Genomic DNA, 19,240 nt, shown 5'->3' with positions numbered 1-19,240 from the left:
TAGAAGAATCTCCTGAAAAGGAGGAAGATAGCACATTTTCTCTTAGTTTGCATCTGAGAGCCAGGGAAGGAATTTTGATATCTTTAAACAAATTCCTTCTAAACTGCACAATAAAGCAATAAGATTCTGCTGTGCTCAAGTTTGATAAATGACTTATTAATACAATTGAATCCCCTATATTAGATCTATTTCTGAAGAAGAAAGTTCATGTAAATATATCAGGCACTATTCCAATGCCCATATGACAGATACTCTACAGTGCAGCCAGTATCTTGCAATTATTTTCTACTGTAAATCTTTTGACAGTCTAAAATAACTCAATCAGAGTTTATAATTTCAAGGTCCCCCCTGCCTCCCCCAATCAGCAGTTTTATAACCTACCGATCTTCCTTCAAAAAGAGCTGGTGATGATCAGTGTTTATTCCAAACCATTTAAGAAGGCAGCTGTTTATTAAAGTGCCAACAGCAATGATTGATTTCTGATGCTCATGAGTGCATCTGTTTTCTATTTAATGACATCATTGCAAGCAAACAGATATTGCAAGCTGGGACTCTAATAGAGAAGTAAAGCAGACATGTCTTCTCTATAAAAAAAAATCTATTTTGCTCAGAAAAAAAAAATCTATTAATATGTCAAATGTTCAAGTTATATTCATGCCAATTGGCATTCTTCTATGGAACTGGCATTTCTTCAAAAAGAATCTGTGGGTTAACGGTGTTTATATTAAAATCTCTAAAGAGGACATCTGTTAGCTGAATTTCCAAAAGTAGTGACTGATTTATGATCTAGTAAATCACATCTGTACAGGGAAAAAAAAAAAAAAAAAGAACTGAACGGCAGTGAAACTAACATCTGTCATCAGGCAAATACAGACCGTGATAGTGAATGAAAAATGGAATTATTTCAGGTTGGGAGGGTTGTCCTTAATTCTCTCCTTTTTTAAGGTGTTTGAGATAAGGAATAAAATTGAACATGCTCCAAGCTCCACTGAAACATGCAAAAGCAATGGCAGTTTAAACCTCATTTCTTAGGACTAAATTTCCATCAGGTGTAAACCATCTTGGTCTTACCAGCTTTATATTCTCCTGCCTTTTAAAGACTGCACTGCAGCTCAGAGAAGCATCCAGAAAGCACTTGTTATATGCATTTAAAAGTCTCTTTATAATATAAATGGTGTTAAAAGAATATAAAAAACGTACATAACCATTTCCCTGGCACTTCCCTGTATGCATCAAACAAGGATATGGAGCTGAGAACAGTGCAGCCAACTCTTGGAAATCCCTAAGAAATATTTTGTATTTTACAACTAACATTGTTTGATGTGCTCAGAGAGCAAGGCCATGACTCAGAAATACAAGACTGTGAAGAGCCTATCCTGACCAGAGCTGTATCTTTGTGAGGATGCATCAGGAGGCAGAGTACTGTCTTCGCCCTTGCAAGGAGTTCTGCCTCCCGCTACCACATGCCTCTGTGTCTGCTCATCTCAGCATTTTGGTATTTCCTCCACAAGTCCCTTAAGTGTCTGACTCTTAAGTATATGTTTCATTTGGTATTCATGTTGTTTGCCTTACTCTGTAATACTGCATACTGTCAAGGGAGAATTGAATGAGAGACACATGATCTTAAAAAATAGCCATTTAAAATTCTGCACATTGGAAAAAAAAAAAAAAAAAAACAGAAAAAATGCAATCACAGTTTGAGGTCTGAAATAAAGCCTGCAAATTTCTTGGCTTTTCTCCTCTTCCTTGGCTCTTGACCTGAGTAACAGAAGACTCTGAAAGCTGGAAACATTATTCTATAGCAATACCTGCTTTCTCCCTATTATTTCATTGTCTATGCTTTTCTTTCCACCCGCATTCTTCTACAGGAGCACCAGGGAACATCACTGTTCTCTTTACAGAAAGCAGGAGATGACCTATTCAGAGCCTAATGAGTCCCCTCATTCAAGTTTGAATCCTTAGCTTTAAGACTAACCTTAACCCTACCCAGCCATTTTCGTCCTTTTTATTTTCTAACTTTTCTCTCATATAATAACTGCATCTCATCTCCTTTCCCTGCTTCACTCATAAGTTCCATTCAACTACAAATAGAGTGTGTTACTCCCTTACTTCCCCTTATCTTGTTGCATCTTGAAATAATTAGCAAAGCATGTTGGAAACAGTAGAAGGCACTGGAGAGTCACTCTGGCTGCAATAATCTTTCCCCTGCAAGGTGTGTCAGTGTTAGCTCTTTTGGTTCAGTCTGTGAACCTCTACGTCTTAACCTACAGAGGCATGCCATAGCACAGTTTGATCCAAAACTGGCAGAAGCACCAGATGCTTACGGGCACCAGTGAGCTTGGAATCAGCTCCCACTATTGCTTTAAGTAACCACTTGAAATCTGTGGCTACCTTAACTTGTCTCATTAATGACTCCACAATATCATTCACAATCAATAGTAGGATAATAAAACTTAATTTGTTTCAGTGCAAGATTGTGTGTAGTATTATCAATATTAAATGTAACCTGCTAATGTGCATAAATCATCACACCTCTCAGAATGAAATACTTCCACATTGACGACACCTGACATTTGAAAGTCTGACTACTTCTTTTAGCTTTCAGACAGGTATCTAAGCCAAGGGAATTGCTTGAGAAATCTAGCCCTGTCTCTTCAGGGAATTTCGATATATAAAATATCCCTTCCTATGATTACAGTGGAAATATTTAAAATGTAGAGGAAATAATTATTTTACAGTAGGTTTTGATAATTCATACTCATTATCAAATCAGTATTCTCCTTTTGCAATGTTTGAGACTGTTTCATTATATTAATTAGAAAAAGTTAAATAAAGAAAATAAGCCTCTTAGAGTTTTGGAATACACAAAAATTAGGGTTGCTTTCTCATGACTTTTTTTAGTTATTGTTAATTTGCCCTTCATAAAAGTCATGGGATAAATTCTAAGCCTTGACCTTTTCTGCAGAAGCTTAAATAATTATGCTGCCCTTACTCCATGGGTAAGTGCTTTTCTAGGCATCCCTGATGCTGAATTTGATATCCTAAATATTTTCATTAAAATCATTCTTTTGGGCATGCATTATCACTTCAGGTAGCCAAGCAGCAAGTGAACTTCCTGCTGTGATTATATGCAGCAAGCCATCCAACATATTTAGGATACACGTGGCAATTATGCAAAACAAGCCGAATTGAGACACACCCTTAAGGATGGTTTGTGGGAACATACTGAACGACTTGAGATGGGAACTATCTACTAGCAGAAACAAGACTACCACTAAAGCTGATTAGATCATTTGAGAAATTATATTGACAGTTTTTAAGTCTTGCAATTTCTTTTCCATCATTTACCATCAAAGCTCAGATCATATATCTCAGGATTATAGGCAATGTATGCACATACAGGTCGCTGTAGGGTAAGAAGTTACTGTAGGTGAGTGCATCTGTACAGGAAGCTTCTGCAGAGCAGATGACAGACACTGCACTTTGGCTTTGCCCAATAGTATTCAGCAGACTTAAAATACCGGAGGGACAGAAACAACTTCAGGGGACTGTAGGCAATAAACCAAAGGGATTCATGTCCTGTTAATTCTGCTGCTTAGAGAACAATTTAGGGTTTTCATTTATTTTTTGTCTCATTCTCAGATGACATATGGCTATGCTTTCTAAATATAGCCTGCATTTAAATATTGACTATATAAAGAGAAAACACTTTAATTATTTCAAAGCTTTAGGGAGCGTAGTTTTGCTGCCCAGTTTCCTCTGATTTTGAGGTGGGGAATTGCCAACCATCCTCAAGCAGCTGACCAGGGTAACCAAACAGATGCATTCAGCATTAGCACATTACATGCTTTCAAGATTGTGACTTGAATTAGAGAATAAGAACGAATATGTTATTTCTGCAGCTGTCAAGTTATTAGGAGGTTGTTGTAGCTTTTTTTTTTTTTTTTTTTTTTTTTTTTTTAAATTCCTAGTAAGGAGAACATACAAGTTCAAGATGAGAAGAAAAATGTACAACAAGGTAAATGTATTAGTTTGATCCCTAAAGCACCTAGCACCATATGCACATGTTTGTGAGGGATTCTGCTTCAGTGAACAACTTGAACAACACATAATTTCTCTGATCCTGTTTGATCCCGGGAGAAACACTTGCAGGTCGCTGTTTAAATGAGGAGAAAATTGGTTATAAATCAACTTAATTTTCAAATGTATTAATCCAAACACAACCCATTTTTTGTGTGAAATGGTAGCATTTAGAAAGGAGTAAAAGAAAATCTCAGAAACAAAACCCCTTAACTTTAATTTTACTAGCACTGAAATTTAAGTCTAGATGATGCTGTCTCTCATTTTTCAGGTCTCCAAATTTCAGCAGTAATAAAGAACATAAAGGCATAATTAGTCATAAACAAATTACATATGCATTTATGTTTCTGTAAAGGTAAGTGTAATGTAATATTTTATCCCCTTTTCCTGTCTAACTTTGGGATAAAGTACAGCCTATCAAGAATAATTGTTACTTGTAATTTCTGAGGCCTTGTATTTCTTTTGAAAAGAAATGGTTTTAAGTCAGAGCAAAGTGACTTGGTTGCATTAACACCACAATTTTTAACCAGCAGGAATAAAGATTTGAATTTAATGCCACATTCTTCTCTCTGCTCTTCCGTGTACCCATTGAATGAAATCAAATTTGCAATTGTGTCCTGCACTGGCACACAGGAAGGAATACTGTGTACCTCTCCAACTTCTCTCTCTCCCCAAGGAACTTGATAACAGTTATACCTCTAAATGGCTTTTGCTTACATCACAAAACTACTACACAATTCATCACAATCCAGCTGTGTTCAAAAGAAAATTGGCTGCTGTGATGCGACTTCAGAGCTTCTCCTTTCCCTTTCTTTCTATGGCTTAAGTGTTGAAGAAGTAGAAAAAATCTTCCAACTAAGATCCAACATTTGTGCATTCGGTTATTGATAGAATTTTTCACAAGAAAGTGCAAAAGGGGGGCTAATCCTGCAAAATACTAGCTCCAGTCAAGTAAAGGGAGCTTGCCAGAGATGCTCAGCATCTCACAGATTGTACTGCAACTGACAGCACAGGAACAAAATGACTTCAAGGTCAGAGAAATGCAAAGAGCTTAAATCTCTGCATGCTCCAGACATCAGCTGTGCAGAGTGCCTATATTTCACATTAGAAGTTGCCACATCATTTTAATAACAATTTTTGTAAAATATAGAAAAAAAATATCAGCAAAAAATAAGCCTTCAAAGGCATTCCAGTAAATACATACTAAAACATAGACAATTTGGACTATATGGCTTTCTCATTAGCTGGAGGACAAATTCTCCTCTCTTATGCTGATACAGCTGTTACCAAGTTAATGAGTAAGGTCTGGTCCAACTGGCTTCCTGAAGCCAGCATTTTTTTAATACCAATATGTGGCATGCTGGTACTTAGCAATGGGCTTCTATCTCTAAACATAGCAGCACCCTCAAAATATTCAAAAAACAACAAACAAATCAATGAACTGATATGAAAAATCCAAATGGTGCTTTATTGATGCCCACTTGAAGCCTTCAGTAGTCTTGTCTTTCTAGGTCCAGTAATTATAGTATATAAATAGGTGTCAAAATCTCACCAGTGCTCACCACTGATTTACTCTATGAAAATAACCCCCTGGTCCTGCACACATGCACACTCACCCCTCTTTTCAATCAAATAACGTAGTTCCTGACATTTTTTATTTATTTTTTTTTTCTAACCACATGGTCAGGAAAATAGTATTCCCATGTTTCCCTATCTCATACAACTTGTGAGAAACAATTACTGTTTGTGAGATGCTTTGAATACATATTATCTGAGCACAACTGAGGAAAATAATGGTAATTATTCCTAGCTTTCATTTTCTGGCACATTTAAAACAATTTTCTGTGCCTCAACTAAAGCGATCACACCCAAACCTGATCTCCCTTAAAACCCCCACTCTCAACATGCAAATATTACAATGCAAATGTGTAAAACAGATGAGACAAGTCTGAGAGTCTTTAGTAAATATGTTGCCTGTTAGATAAGATGAATTACAAAGTTATTTTCTTGAACATTTGCATTTACAACACTTTCATCTAATTCAAACCATTCAAATTCAGATTATCAAGCATTCTGGATAATGCTGTCTACCAAAGTATGCTAAATACTTAAAAAGGCAAGAAGACCTTTATTCTTGAAGGAAAGAGAAATGTACCTACATATACATTTTCACACACACACACATACAATATAAAAACCACGCAGATATATGTGGGTATATAAAAACATGAATGTTGCAGAGAAATCAGGTATCTATAGTAACAACTTGCTGATATTCTAATGTCACTGTACTTTCTCATAATGGGACCACTAATGAAACAGTTGTTTGATGTTCCATTGCATATAATGATAGCTTTTTGCACCATAAGTAGACAGCTATACAGAAGTGTGCAGATACATTGTTACTGACAAAAAGAAAAAAAAAAAAAAAACTAAACCAGGCCATTAGAAAAAAAAAAAATCCATCATTCTATCCTTCTTTTCTTTGATTTATAGTTAAAATATTTCCAAGGCACATTCAATTATGGTTTCATTTATACTGCAATACAAAAAATAAAAAATAAAGAGATATCAAAAATACAGTAGAATAAGAATTTTCAGATGAGGATAGCAATATGCTATCACATTCTGTGACTTACTTATCCTGGAATTCTCTCTCATTCCCTGGGAAACCTAATCCTCACTGGCAAAAAAAAAAAATATTTACATATATTTTTATCTGACAAGGAGATAGAACATAGTTTTGGGTAATTCACTTTGGGATTATTCACTACATTCTTTTTTTCCATTTGTTAATTTTTTTCTTGCTACTTCTTCCTATGCTATTTCTCTTTTATTCTTCAGCAGATAAAGCAAAATTGACTCACAATAGGACAAACACTCTTGTCTGACCAGACTGTCAAGTCCTTCACTGACAGAAATTTATATGTTGCAATACAGAGATCTTCCCCTTTTTCTTTTGGTAGTATAGTGGAAAATAAGGTTTAAAAAAGTTTTAAAGCTCCAGATATGAAGGTGGAATAAGGCTCTCTGTGGTTCGTTTGTACCAACACACATTAACAGAGTGTTTAATGCTGCACTCATTTTCACTTTTCTATACTCCAAGGGCTAATGCTGTAATTTTTCACAGGGAAGGAGCTTCCTGCTGTTCTCAAGCCCTATGCTGAGGAACAGATCAGCTCATTAGGCATTACAACAACTATTCTGACATGCAAAGCATGTCAGCATCCTATCCTCTTCTGTAGACTTAGAACTTCTGTGGCAGGCAGAGTCTTGTTTGGAAATATTAATACAACTATTTCCAACGATTTATGTTGTAAAGAAATGAAAGTTTGGAAATGTTTACTGCAGATGGTGGAATACAAAGGGTCATGCACATGATATAATGAACTGTCTTTAACAAATTACTGATTTGTGTCCTATTTTCCACTGAACATGTTTAAAAGCAAGGTTTCACTCTGGCTCTGAAATTTCACTGTGACTTCTAAAGTAATAATTCTCTGCAAGACTAAAACTTCCAAAAACATAACAGCACCTTGAAAACAAAAGCCAATGTATTCAGACATCTGTGTAAAGATGTAAACAAACACCTTCAAGTCTTAACAAAATCAGACTCTAAGTACATATAATTCATACAAATGTGTTCCAAAGAAAATGATGTTTTGGAAATGAAGTACCATGTATGTGCTGTCCCTTTCAGTCTCAAACTAGTACATCCTTGGAAATGTCACATTTTTGTCTATAATTCCTACATACTGCTCTTCCTAACCCACACTATAACTGCAAGCAGATTTTTTTCAGTATTAAGGCTGTTAAATTTAGTGCAGTGAATACACTGATCAGCTCTTCTAGCAATAAAGAGCGCTAAACATTCTCTAGTTTACACATGACATAAAAACAAAGGAGATTCAGAACGTGTGAACAGATGCTGCAGCCTAGCCCACAATAACAGCACAAGAAGTCAGGAGAGTTTCACTGTGTCACAGTTGGCAGTCAAAGGGGATACACAACCTCAGAACCTGAATCTGCAGCCTTTCACCGATAGTGCCCATGGATTGACATCTGCAGTGCTTTCTGGATATTTTTTAGGTGGCATTCTTCTGTTACTTGTATGAAATATGTTCCCCTCTATTTCATACTTACATTTTCAAGGTTGGACTAAGAGCCATACCACACAATACAGAAGTGTACATCATACCAACCAGTGCTAACCAAGGGACTAGCCCCATGGCTATCCTTATAAAGCCTTCTTATTGTGTATATCTTGCACAGGAGTTATTCTATTGCATGTTTACTGACTAGAAAATTAACTAGGAAATAGTGTTAAATCAATGGTTTTAAATTTTTCAGGAGGAAATGCTTCTTTTTAATAATGATATAGTGTACATACATATAAATAATTCTGCAGGAAAAAAGGAAGTGATTGTGTCACCAAAGCAAAAATATATGCAGAGCTTTTATAACAAAACAAAAGGTGGATGCCTTACTATGTAAACTACATCCTTACTAAGGACATTTTCACCTTGAATCCCATCAGCCATCACTTTCAGATGAATTCTGTTATTGTTTGTGTGCACTCAAACAGCAAAGGATGTTTTACACAGCTACAGTTTTATAACAGTTTGCCCTTGGCCTAGGCCCATTGGAATAAGCAGAACTAGTAAACAACCTACACAAACACTGCATTTCTTTTGTTATCTGAATTTAAGATGTAATGAGTTATTTTTCTCTGAGTAATTACAAAGCATTCTAAGTTTTCAAACCTTTATGACATATAGCAAAATATGACTTAGAGCATAGAAATAATAATAAAAAGCTCTCTAAAAATTTATAGCCTCCTGTATGTTGTAAAAATGCCTTGCACATTCATTATGTCTCCCACTAGAAAATTATTTCCACAGTACGCTTTAATGAATCTGGAGATGGTTTCAACACCTAGCTTGTTGTGAAGCAAAACTACTATTTTCCCTGTTGAGAGACTGAGGCAACTTTGAAGCTTTCATCCATTTAGTAACTGAAACACTTTCAGACACAAAAATAATACTCCACTTTCCTTATAAAAACTGAAAATTAAAGACATTTTTGTACATGGTGTTAAATTTAAATTTCTCAAATATGGCTTATTAAAAAAAAAAAGGCAAGGGGTGGGGATGAGAGAGTGATGAAAATCCACAAACTATCCAGAGTGCTGAGTTTCAGATGCAGTCTTAATTTCAAAGAGAGAACAAACCGTCACTGATTTTATCCCAACTTAAAATATCTTTATAACAAATGGGATAGATATCATTAAATAATATTTTGCCCATAACCTGAAAACCATAGCATAGACCCAGTCTAGTCAATAACAACTGAAATTCAATTCTCTTAAAAATATCTAATACAGGCACAGATACTTTTCCCATCTGTATGTATGAGGGGAGGTACCTCTGTCAAAAGCAGTCTTTGGGCGTCCTTGCAGGGTGAAGAATGATACAGCACAGAAGTGGGTCATGTGTAGGTTGCGCTGGTCTCAGTACACTTGTGAGTGTTTGAGTAAGCTGCCAGTCTTGCTGAGCTGAAGTGGAAGAAAAAGAAAGTCTGAAGTCAGAGTGACTTTTCACAGTACAAGTCTAGTTCTGGTCACAGGTGACCATAAAGTTCCCTAAGCAGCAGCCCAGGCTATCAGATTTTGTCTTTCATGTTCTCATCATCGTGAGTGTGCACTTAAGTGAGGCTTCAGCAGGGTCCACGCTATTCTATACTGATTACTGGTATTATGGTTCCTGTCAATATTATGCCTAAAGGACACAAGCAATTCTACAGCCTGGAAAAATATTAAAGGTAGATATACAGTGACAAAATGACATTGAAATATTTTGTTGATTTTCAGTTACATTTGCAAAAGTTTTCAATAATTTTATGTGTTATGATGAAAAAAATTAAGATGCCCGAAGGGTCACTCTTATGCTACATTTTTGCTGTATAATGAAGGATTCCAGATTAATAACCTTCCATTAGAACTCAGCTCAATTTACATCCTTATACATTTTCCTAAAAGTCTAAACACAGAAAATAGGTACTGTAAGTATCTCTATGGAGATTAATCATTATTATGGCTTTACTCAGCCCTGTCATGAAATGCAAAGATTTTCTTTGAGCTGTAACAAAAATACATCACAAGCATTCCATTTGATGTAATTTCAGCCAGGATTTTGTGACACCTCTAAATTGCATGGGGGATATGAAAGTGAGATGTTGTCTGAGAGTAGTTGATTGCTGTAAAGATTCTTTTTGCATCTTTGTTTTGTGCTTCCAAACATTTATTACACACACACAGAGTTAAATAATGTGGTATCAAGACCACTGCTGGTATCTGGGCTCCTCGTGGGCCCATGCAGAGTCTTCTGGAAGTCTCGTTTCAAATAGGCAACACTTCTTGCCCTTTTTCCAAACATACTTGCATAACTCAGATCCCATGTACAGATCAAACTTTTTTGCAGATCCAAGCCAAACGTGTTGTAATGCAGGCAAGCCTACTCTAAGTATACCCAGCTCACAGAAAACAAAAAAGAACTGAACTCCTGACAAGGCAACTAGGAGTAGCCTGCTCTCCTAAGGCTATCATCTCAAACAAATGATATTTCTCCCCATCAACATTATTAAAGCCTTTGTGTCTTGTGATCTATTTATCATTGTCTTTCTCCCTTTCCTCATATCACACATCTTGGTCTAACCAAATTCAAACATTAAGGATCTCTCACGAGGCAGTGGTTACAGCCTTCCTGTCTTTTCCAGCAATACACACATAATTAATAATAATAATAATAAAGAATAACTGTGTGCAGCTGGATGAATTATTCATAAGTGAATATACCAAACTGCTTGACATTATCTTCATCTTCATATATATCCAAGAAGGATGACTATGTCTCTTTCAAAGTAATTTTTCTAGTAGATAGAAGAGTTAGGTTTTTGATGTGTGCACAGTTAGGTACAGTTAAGTGTGCATAATGCAAAGCAAAACTTACCCCAAACCCACACACTTTTTGCGAGGCTGGGCAGCTTTCTGTACATACACAAGCTTTTGTGCATACTGCCAAAGGACTTATGCACATGTGTTGCTCACATATATAGATTAATTGGTGTGGATATGACCACTTTCGTTTATTTTTATTTTTTTGCATATGCTACTTTGCTTGACAATTTATGAATGCTTTTATATATAAACAACTCACTTTCCTCCTTTTTGCAGAGCTGAAATTTTGGAAACTGCCTGAGTAATTTTTTATTTTTATTTTTATTTATTTTTTTCTGTTGCCATACTGGGATCCTTTTAAGGGAATAGAAGAAAATAATGCATCTTTCCTTATTCCATCTTACACTTTAAAATACAGAGTCAAAAAGTTAATCAAAAAAATGAACTGATGGGACCAAAGTCTCAGACACTGTAAACTGGTACAGATTCATTTACTTTGGCAGAGCTAGAGCTCACAGCTAATAATTTGGCATAGAAGCTTTATGTCAATTAATTCATTTAAAACTGAATTTTCACAGAAAAAAAAGTTTTCCCTCTTACCATCCTGATAAACAAACTTGTAAATTTAGTATCAATGTCTCTGATGTTGTGTAAGCAGCTATAAATGATTCTGTAATCAAAACACTGTTAACAATTCTATTACTGATGTATAAGCCAGACTCAGAGTAGACTACCCCTCTCAAACCTGCCCCCCATATTCGCAGGTCCCTGTTTTGTGCTGTAAACCTAGCAAAAGCAATGCTGAATTCAGACAGCAATATCTACTGGTACACCAGAAAAATTATTTTATTGCTAACGTTTTAGACTTGACTCCAGAGCATAACTGCACTTCTTGAGCTTTCATCCCTGAGTTCTCTGGACTTAAAGACACATTTATTTTTGTCCTGAAAACCTCCTACAAAATTTATGGTTGTCTTCCAGGAAAGACAGTAAGGAAAACATAGCTCTTCTAAAGTAGTAGTACTAAAGCTGGTGGTAGAGAAAACAAAAGATGGAGAATACATTGTTGGATACAGACTTTTAAAAAGTTATTTAAGTCCTTGTTTAGATCTGTGGACAAGAGAATAAAGCAGGCCAGGAACTACCATGAGTAACCCCATGGAGAATAAAAGACTGCTCAAGATTTTTGAGGGACTTGTGGGTCTGACGACACCTTTGAGCAAACCTCTCTAGTCATAGTATTTACGCAAGATGTATGCCAATATCTGATGACTTACAGAGTCACCTGCTTTTATGAAATGTTTCTGACTTCCACAGTTAAGTAGCAAGTTTTTGTCTCCTCAGTAAAAAGGGATATGGAGAACAATTCATGTTAATAAAGCAACCTCTGAACGAAGTCATGTGCACATGATCATTTTTGTATATTTCTCATTTCCACAAAATGAGATTTACCTAGAGCTCTAATATCTCTAGACACCTAATAATAGACTTCTAATACCAATGCACAGTACAAGCAGGCATAAGTATCTAGGTCATATTAGTTTCCAGTGTATTTAAAACATGCTAGTTATACCCCTAAGTGATGTAAACCAGTGTAGCTCCACTGATAGCAGAAGTTCCAAATGAAGATGAGGACTGTATAACTGTCTGCTAACAGCCTGGAGGATGCATTGCCATTTTGAAATGTAACTGGATAACCTCCTTGGAAGCTACTTTTAGAATTCATTTTAATTTCAGAGGCTTTCCTAACATGACTTGCCAGAACAGAGTGTTCTGTTTATTAATAATTACTATTGTTACTATAGAAACGAGCAAAATAAACAGAAATTACCTATAATTTTCTTTTGCTGAAGTTCACATTCATGGTTGTGTTACTGAAGTAAATCCCCAGGAATATTTGTAAAATTATGTAATTATCTCCAAAACATGCTAATAACCCTAAAGCAAATGGCTTTCTATTGCATTTGTTGCTTGTGACCTCTTGGCTTAGTAATTCAGGAGAAGGTGACTGCAAACACTTTCATACTAATGGAAGGGGTAAACGCTGTTTGATTTGTGGTTATTTCTGGCAATCTCCGATAATTAATTCTCTAAAACAGAGAAAGTGATACTAGATGGAAAGATGCATAGCTGAAGTATTGTGTAGCCACAGAAAAACATGGCTATTCCTTTGCTACAGAGAGTCAGTAGCAAAGAGTAACAGCTAACTGTGGAAAAGAACTTTGCCTACTCTTCAGAAAGAAAAAGGACTGCACCAAAGCAGTAGTTGACTCATTAGTAATTGATAATCAATATAAACAATGTCTGATAGTGAATTGATTTTTTTCTAAGGAAATCAATTCAGAGACAGCCTAATTCCCTCCCTTCCAACCATCCGTACCAACAGGCAACACCACAGAAATGTGGCATTCTAAGTCCAGCTCAACCCACAGACCATTCTGTACTCCTGCTCAGTGAATACATCTACTGGATTGTAGTCTTCACTCACAAAAGACATAGTCTAAATGAGATTGTGACACAGCAGTTGGACCTTCTTCCTCTTATGTGTTATTGTTGTCACCATTTTGGTATCACAGACTTTACCCATTATCCCTATTTAGTTTTGCTGACCATCAACAAACCCAAGCACAACATTTTGCACAGCTCTTTAAACAGAGGCAAACCAGTATCACTGCCAGAGACTCAGATCTCTTCTTTCTGAAACATGTAATTATGGGAAACAAAAATCCACAAATAGGAAACACAGACTGTGCTGCAAAAGTGAAACTCACTAGTAATGGGAATATGTGCTCAAGCAGTATGAATTTTTATATATATAACCATATGCTGTCGTATAAAGTGGTAACAGAGAGACTAGTAGACATCTCCCTTTGCAATGTACTTTTTCTGTCCTCAGGTGTTTTCTCTAAACAATCCATTGTAAGGTGGGGTTGTGAGGGGATAGGACAGGGAAGAAATTGATCTTAGAATTCATCATTAAATGTTCTTGCTTTCTAACTTACATTTTTTTTTTTTTCCCTCGGATTTTCTAATGAGAGTATAGCAATGTCTGAAGACAGTATCAGCAAAGAACTTCAGAGAAGCCTGATCAGAGCATTGCCTACATGTGTCTATCTGTATATTTTAATTCTTGAAACTTTATTATATAAGGTATTTGCTGGGAACTCTTCATGGAAACTGATTTTTCACAGCACAAAAATATCCCCACAGTCATGCATACTAAAAATAAAAAATTTTTAGTTAAATGTTCTTGAAGAACATGGACTGTGATGACCTTTTCATCTTTACTAGTTAGCAGGTCAAATGCTTTACTGCAGCTCTACCGTGGACTCCTAAAAGCCTTTTCAGCTTTATGAACAAACTGAAATAAAATATGTTAAGTCTGACCCTGTAATTATGTTGCATTGAGCAGGATCAGCACAGTTATTGCCTCTTGCAATCTTCCTTTGTTGGTTCAAATGCAAATAGCACTGATAAACACTAATGGCAACCAAGTCATAGTTCAACCTCACCATTCATTTGTAACCTTACTGTTTTAGTAAATAAGTCCAGGGACCACCATTTAAAGATAACGAGACAGCTGTCAATGTCGTGGATGAGTTATAGTCACACAAAGCTACATGGAGGATGGACGAATCAGCAGATTCCAGTGCTTTTGATTATGTTTAAAAAGTCTTATAGGAAGAACTTTTTTTTTTTCTTTTTTTTTTTTTTCCCCGATGCTGTATAAAAAGAATAAAATATAAAATGGAGGTGCTTCCCATCACAATGACTACCTTAGATTTGAAATTTCACATAAACATTAGCAAGTGTTTATGTTTACTTTATTTCACAAACATGCTTGTGAGATGAAGTTTTCCTTCGCAGCAGAACATTTACCCAGAGAACCACACCAGACACTCTGAGAAGCAGCCTTCCTGTGCTGCAGAAAAAAAAAAGAGCCTGACCTGGCCCAGTCTGGATCACCTCTGCTCTCACTGAAGCTAATGGAAACAGTCAGTAGTTGGTGGTGTCACCCCAAGCCAGTTCTCAGCAGCTGAGCAGCAATTTCATAATGACACCTAAAATGCCCCTTACCAGCATAAGTAATGTCCCAGCTTCAGTGGCACCAAAGCTGGTGTTTATTCAGCAGAGAATATGTAGCAATTAGTGGGAGCCTGTCAAACTATGCACAGCAAATTACATGCATCATGAATTTTGGGTTACTTTACTTCTGTTTTCTAAATCATTAAGAAGTAGTTCCAATCTCCAAGAACGTATTTTTAAATTGAAACACTGGCATGTAATTTCTGGTTTGTTTATGAGCCAATCACTTCAGATATCTTAGCTATAAATTTTATGATTAATATTACAATAGTAACTGAAATTATCTCTTCAAGAATAGCAAAAGGTACTGTATGCCATCTGAGCCCTCCCCTCAAAGCACAGTATTTCTCAGAACGTCACTTCTTATTTTGTATCATATCCTTCAGTTTCTATGCCTATGGACTAAGCCACAGGTCTGCATAGAACAGAAATGTGGAGAGTACAGTGTGAAGTAATCACTTAGTATTTCCTCAAATTTACCTGCTTTTCATAAGCTTTTTGTCCATTCTCATTCCTTTATGCTCTCCTGGCATTTACTCTTGATACCACAAAATACAATGTTTTTAAACTGAAAGCATATGCTTTGGACAATTGCTTTTTAAAGCATTACACACTCCATCTCCCACATCCCATTTTAAAGGTACAACTTTTCTCAGCTACAGGTCTGAATCACATCCACGTAACATTACCTGCCTTCATACCTATCAAGATCATTGTGTTTGCAAGTTTAAAGTAATAATTTCACTTATACTTAGGGTGGTTATGACACAGTTTAAAGACTTCATTAAAGCAAATTTCAAAAGGTCATTAAACACCACTTTGCACTTGTGATGAATAGAAAATCTAAGAGATATAGAAACTAACAAAAACCCTAAAGCTGGTTATAAAATTAGGCAAATCTCCTGTGGCTTCTGATATGTAGTGATCATTCTTCTAATTTTAAAATCAGTTATTATTGTAGGCTTGTGTATCAGGAAGTGTGACTTTTGGCACCACACATGCAGTTACTGAAGCGAGTCCTGTTTTTTCTTTCCTGCGTTTTTTATTTAAGGTAAATACTGTGCAAAACCCTACTAGAAACCAAGGGACAGATAAGATCCAGGACAGGAGGCTTTCATTCACAAAATTCTAGAGATGCATGACAGAAGTAGAAATGACTAAGGTGTGGTTTTAGAAGAGTCAGATCCTAATCAGTTCTTCAGCTACCTCCAGAACCTCTCTCTTTTTTTAAAGCCAGTTTATAGTTTGGAGGTGAACTGGATTGCAGTTGACACAAACTTAGGATCTCAGTTGTCACCTTACGACTCATCTGGTACCACGGGAAGCCTGCTGACACCTTAATGAGATGCTAACTGCAAAGGCAGGCCCGTTTGGTTTCCGAAGTAAAAGCTGCAGCCTGCCTCCCCAGTAACTGCTGCTAGGATGAAGCGGTCCTCTTTTCGGAGCACTTTCCAGTGCGGCTGTGGAAAGCTGTAACCAAGCAACGAGCCAGCTCTGGCCCCCAGTGCTGGCCGATGAGGGCCCTGCCGGCCTTTCAACGGGAACACGCTGCTGCCCCAACAGGCATGTTGTCTCCATGAGGATATGAGGACTGTGGAGGAGAAGCAGTAGTGAAGAAGGTGGGGGGCAAATAAGGTACCCCAGATAGATTTGCCACTCAAGCCACCACTTCTCCAGTACAATCAGACCTCTGCCTGTCAGGTACATCACTTATTATGCAATTGGTCATCTTGATGGATCAGAATGTCTTGATCCATTTCCCACTAATGAGCAGTGCCTATATTCCCCACGTATGGCTTACAGCTCTGGTATCCCTTAGCCCTGATGGATCACGTTTTCCTTCTGTTGTGACTTCAAGCTTGAATGGATACACAAAGTCTTAAGGTTTACTTTACACAGACCCCACCCAGTCAGGCTGTTTCTAAGAGCACATTTCAAGCTAAAAAAGGTATAAAAAGAATTAAATCATGCCTATGGTATAACTTGAAAGCTGTGAGTTGTAATATTCTTTATCTTATTCACTGTGTCTGTTTTTATCCGTGTCAATGAAAACACACAGGGAGCCAACAACTTCAGCTATAATTGGTGGGAGCTGTAGGTACACATACAAACCAGTTTTACTCTTCAGTATATACAACATATGGAATAGTGCTGTAGGTCAAGAGAATTATTTCTCAGTGTTCTGTGAGTAGGTTTCTGATAGCTGTTTTATTTTTTCAGGGTTGCAAGCTTTAAAAGAGTTATGACATTATTGTTTCTTTGTAGATTGCCTTGATTGAGATCAAAGTTCAGGGGTTGTATTATGTTACCCAAAGATTGCTTTGCTCCTGTTATTTTCTAAGAATTGCATGGATCTGTACTGAACAGCTTAAGAAATTGTAAGCTCCGACTTCATTCTTGCTAGTATTAATGAAAATCAGGAATAGAACAGTGAAACACAATTAAGCTTGTGTAAAAGGGAACAGACTCCAGCCCACACCACTTTTTCATTGTTTCTCTGCTTTGTTATTTTCTGAGGGTCTAAAAAGAAGTTACTGAAAAGATGCAACTTGTTTCACACTGTTTTCATTGTTATATCATCTTTCATTACTCTTGCTTTTCAGGCCAAAGACTTGCAGAGTATTTCTGACTTCAATGCCCTTTATACTTATCATACAACTTCACAAGGGAGTTATTATATGCAGTGGATAATTAAGCATCTTTGCTGATGCTAGTCTGACTATGGCAAGATTCTTACAGTTCTAGTCTTATTTTCTGAACAATTTTGTCATTATCTAATTAGCATCTGGCCTTAAGGTCTTTTAGAAACATTCTCCTGAACGAAACTTATTATGCAAAACTTTTCTGTGTGTTTTCCTAGCCATCATACAGCAGCTAACTGCTAATGTATATATACTCTTATCAACAGGAACTTTCTTCTAAGTGAGCAGTCCTCTTTTCCTGTAATGAAAAGTTGAAACCTGTCACTCTGAGAAGGATGGAGAACTGATTTGTTCAGTTTCAGGAACAAAACAATATTCTGTTGCTATTTCAGAGGAAATAAACTTAATTCTGAGAATTCTGTGAGTGTCTGGAAATTGCTCAGTAGGAGCCATCAGAAAATGAGACTTCTGCGGACAAGCTGATGTGTGCTATGAAATGCAAGATCACTTCAAGGTGGAATCACCACTTAGAAGACATGGAACAAAAGTCAGGAGCAAGTTTTTAGAGCTTGATTGCATGAAGACTGTATTCAAATTTATTTCACATACACATTCACATTTCCTTGTAAAGCTAAACCACTACTTGAATATTTAAAATTAAACACACAATTGAAGGCTTTTCTAGATTCCAGCCAGATTGCTCAGCAACTTGCTGTATTATTCTTCTGCAGAGCAGTTAGTTTTTCTTTTGAAAGCCAACTTTTCCACCCTGAGTGAATTAATTCTTGCCTCTGTCATGTGTTTTCTTTCATTAGTTTTTACACCTACTTTCATGAGATAAAATGGCCATCCTGCCACCCTTCATACACTTCTGACAATCCAAATATTCAGTCCAGGGAAGTGTTGAATCCAAATTCATGACAGAGTCAAGATCCATAACATTACCTCAGAAGCACTAAGTGTGAAGTGCATAATCAAACTATCCTTGCCAAGCTTGAACAAAAGTGAAAACAAAATTACCACTCAGGAGGATGAAAAGAGAAATGAGTCAGTCACCATCCCAACTTTATCACAATACAATGTTTCTCTTCTGCTCTACAAAAATACAAAACACGAGAGAATATGAAGAAAAATAATCACTAACAGGCTTATATACTTCATAAACAGATACCTAAGAGAACTAGAGCTCTGCAAACAATCTGCCTGTGATTGACAAAACATTTATTAAATCAAACAAGATGCTCTTGGCACTTCCAAAACAATTGGAATGAGAGGAGAAAGGATGAAGTGCAGTACTTGGACCTAGTGAAACTATATGAAGCAAAAGTATAAAAAATGAAAAAAACACAGGGCGTTCTAAATACTATTTTCCCTCATTGTCTAGCAATTCATTTTGCTTTAAGACAGGCATAAAAATTTATGACAGCCCAGCTCTCTTACCCACTAATTATTTCTCAGGATAAAATACACACTGTAC

At 36.5% G+C, this 19,240-nt stretch overlaps 1 protein-coding gene across 2 annotated transcripts in view; it reads right to left on the bottom strand.

Annotated features, from left to right (window-relative positions):
- CDH4 (cadherin 4) overlaps nt 1-19,240 on the bottom strand; it is a 668,170-nt gene that overhangs the window by 517,463 nt on the left and 131,467 nt on the right. For both annotated transcript variants that reach the window (XM_068700721.1, XM_068700722.1), the window contains one exon: nt 9,505-9,634. The gene's annotated coding sequence lies outside the window, so the exon portion shown is untranslated. The remainder of the gene's footprint in view (nt 1-9,504; nt 9,635-19,240) is intronic.

Source organism: Anas acuta, chromosome 16 (genome assembly GCF_963932015.1).
Source record: "Anas acuta chromosome 16, bAnaAcu1.1, whole genome shotgun sequence".
NCBI lineage: Eukaryota > Metazoa > Chordata > Aves > Anseriformes > Anatidae > Anas > Anas acuta.
Note: the sequence above shows the minus strand (reverse complement) of the source record. Positions and strands in the feature narration are given on the sequence as shown.